The sequence below is a fragment of the Cnephaeus nilssonii genome (assembly GCF_951640355.1).
Source record: "Cnephaeus nilssonii genome assembly, chromosome: 19".
NCBI lineage: Eukaryota > Metazoa > Chordata > Mammalia > Chiroptera > Vespertilionidae > Cnephaeus > Cnephaeus nilssonii.
The window spans coordinates 37542534-37546043 of NC_137090.1; the positions used below are offsets into that span (position 1 = coordinate 37542534).

The 3510-nt window shown below is 47.5% G+C and overlaps 1 pseudogene across 1 annotated transcript; it reads right to left on the reverse strand.

Annotated features, from left to right (window-relative positions):
• Positions 1 to 3258, reverse strand: LOC307115368 (modulator of smoothened protein-like; annotated as a pseudogene). The gene is made up of 2 exons: positions 2778 to 3258; positions 1 to 75 (listed from the first exon to the last, which is right to left on the reverse strand). The product of its transcript is annotated as a modulator of smoothened protein-like (transcript).
• Positions 3259 to 3510: the final 252 nt, after the last annotated feature.

Here is a 3510-nt window from a genome sequence, read left to right on the forward strand (position 1 = left end):
TCATTTCTTGGGCTTGGGGAACTGGCCTATGTTTCCTGAAATGAAGAGATTTCCACACACTACAAAACCTGGGTTCTGATAGGAAAAAAGAGGGGGAGCTATTGGGTAGGTAATGTCCCTGCTCGGGTGCTATGACCCTTTCAGAGGAGCCCTTACTCCAGGCTGCCTGAGTGGCTCCCTTTCCGTGGAACTCAGTAGAAACATGTTCCTAGGAGGGAAGAGAGTACATGGTTGTCTGGTCAAGGGCTTCGCTTCAGCTCTGCTTCCTGTTCCCCAGGCCAGGACTCCCCAGGAGACCCACTGGATTGGGAGGCTAGAGTCTGAGTCATGAACTGAGCTTGTTCCCGACATCTGACACAAGTCAGTCCACTCTCTGGGCCTCAGTTTCTATCAGGAAGGGGCTGGACCAGAGAATGTGAAAGTCTTGTCTCTCTTACCCCATCTGATCCTCCATCTGCTTGGGCCAGATGCAGTCCCCACGCTGTCTCAGGGGGACTCTGTTGCACAGCCCACCCTATGTCCATCTGGGTCTTAGCCATTTGCTGAAAACACCTTCAGATCTTTTCCTAAGGACCTATCTTGCCTCTTACACTTTGTAAAGTGGTTCAGCCTAAGGCCCTTCAGTTCTCTCTAAGGCAAGCATGTCAAACTCAAAGGCTAACATGGGCCAAATAAACGATGTGGCCTGGGGGCCGCGAGTTTGACATGCTTGCTCTAAGCAGTGGTCGGCAAACTCATTGGTCAACAGAGCCAAATATCAACAGTACAACGATTGAAATTTATTTTGAGAGCCAAATTTTTTAAACTTAAACTTCTTCTAACACCACTTCTTCAAAATAGACTCCCCCAGGCCGTGGTATTTTGTGGAAGAGCCACACTCAAGGGGCCAAAGAGCCTCATGTGGCTCGCGAGCTGCAGTTTGCTGACCACGGCTCTAAGGCATCTGGATCAGACATTTGGGCCCAAGGTTGGCTGAACACAGAATCCTAACCAGGACTGCTCTCAACTGTGTTGTCAGGAACCCACACGCATCCTATGCATCCCAAAGATCAGGACCCAGGGTTCCTTCCCCTCTGATCCCCCAATTGGGATCCTTCCCTGGCCCTCTGAACTGAGAACTTCCTTAGGGAAGGGCCTGCACCTCCTCCTCTGGCAGAACCAGGGAGCCGGGCACCTCCTGGGACACGTGAAGTTCTCTCTCCTCCCTACCATCTCACACACCAACGAAAATAATGGATAGCGAGGTGTTTGCTCTGGACTCCAAGCAGGGAATCATGTCAGTAGCGCAGTCCAATTCTCACAATCAATACGGGCATTCCTGGGTAAGGCCCTTAATGGCACATTCCTGTTTGTAGAAATAAAGACCAAAAGATCAATTAAGAACCAGACCTTGCATCCTAATCTTACCTAAGAACCCTCTCCCCCTACTCCCACAGCCTCTTAAATGCTTTGTCCCCCAACCCACCAGGGAGGCGTCTTTTCATATTTTAAATCCATCAAGAGGAATCTTCCTCACCATGGGATGGGTTTTCACATTCCTTCACAGAAAGCTTCTCATTTCAGGCTGAAATCCTTGCAATCAGATATTCCGTTTCTTTCCCCTGGTTTCGTGATTCAGGGCTCTCGTTCTCACTTCCCAGCCCAAGGAATGTTCTCCTGGATCTGCTTGTCCAAACACCCCCTCCACCCTCAGAGACACAGGCCGTGACCCCTGGCCTGTCCAGAGCAACATGTAGGCCCTGCTTCAGCTCCGGAGGGCAGGGGAATACTCAAATTCAATCTCAGAACATCCTGTTAGCCTATCAAGAGACTTAAACTAATTTTAAAAAAATATATTTTGTTTTTTGTTTTGTTTTGTTTTGAGAGAGAGAGGAATGGAGAGAGATAGGGGGATAGAAACATCGATAATAGAGAAACATCACAGATAGGCTGCCTCCTGCACACCCCCCTACTGGGGATCAAGCCCGAATACCGGGCATGTGCCCTGATGGGGAAATCAAACAGGTGACCTCTTGGTTCCTGGGTCAATGCTCAACCACTGAGCCACACTAGCCAGGCTTAAACTAATTTTCTTTCAGCAAAAATATAGATTATATATATTTATATAAATATTAGGAACACTTCCCCCACCCACCCCAGTAACATGTTTCTTAGTGTTTAATTAATTTATTTTTTTTTGTACACAGAGTATAGGGAATTTCAGAATTTTTACATACATTTTAGCCAACAAGTTTTGATCTATTGGCTTCTTGGTGCAGTAACGCAATGGCAGTCCCCTCTGGTGCCACAGGCTCATGCGACTACAAGGAAGCTATGAACACTCATTTCTTAGGAGGTGAGGCCAGCCCCACAGGAACTTCTCTTGTATCCCTCTGGTCCACCATGATTCATAAATACTTTGAATTTTTTTCCTCAAGTGAATCATTAGACGTTAAATATGGAGCCACAGAGGCACAAAGGGCCCCATGCTTTTCAGCAGAAAGCATTCTTCCTCACCTGACGGCCTGAAAATATGCTCCGGAGGTTAGTCAATATTGTCTGTATGTGATTATGGAAAAGGCTCTCTTAAAAAAAAAAAATCCAAAGTGCATAGTGAGAACAAATCAAAGCTTTTTTTCTTTTTTTTTTCAGCATCAGTTTCACCTAACATCTTTCTAAGTGAGGACTACTCAGATGCCTTGCCTTTGTCCTCCCCACCATCCAAAAATAAAAAATTTAAGTAAAATAAAAAATAATAAAAATGTCAAGCAATTGAGACATTCATCAGCCTGATAAACTTTGCCTGCAAACACAAGTCCTATCAATTTAAAAAAAAAATTGATAAGACAAAAAGTACATACGATGACCCAACTACTGTGTTGTTGGGTAATTTATAAGGTTGACCTCCGACTTCTTGGATGTAAAATCCTATTGGAAATATCAGGGCAGCCACACAGAAAAGGATCATTCCAGGGAATGCTATCCATCCAGCATATTGTGTAGCTTCTCTCCGCCAGTGGGAAGCCACCAGCAAACCACATGTGACAGTCAATGAAATGACTCCCATGATGATAAAAAACAGTGTGGGGACCCACTCCCGGGGAAGCCCAGGTGGGATGCACGTTAGGTCTCGTCCATGGACGGTTTGACACTGTCGCACAAGGCCCACGGTGCGGACTCCCGGCTTTAATCCAGTCGGGGTTGGCGCTGCTGGCGATGGCGAAGATATCAGCGGCCATCGAGAAAGAGGCATCCAGAGATGAAGGTCAGTTTATCCATCTCCCTGCCCCACTCCCCCCACCCCCGGAGCCCCAGGCAGGCCGCCCTGCGGGAGTCCCCTCACTGCTCGCACCCTCCGAGCGCCCGTGATCAGCAGCCGTGGCACGGCCAGGCACAGCTGGATCCACGCCCCCGCCCCCTAATGTTTATATTTAAAAAACCATGAGCAGGGTAAAAGAAATGTTAACAGTACAAAAAGTACTGAGACAGGTCCCTCCCACTTCAGACCTAAGGCCTCCCTCCTCCAGGAAG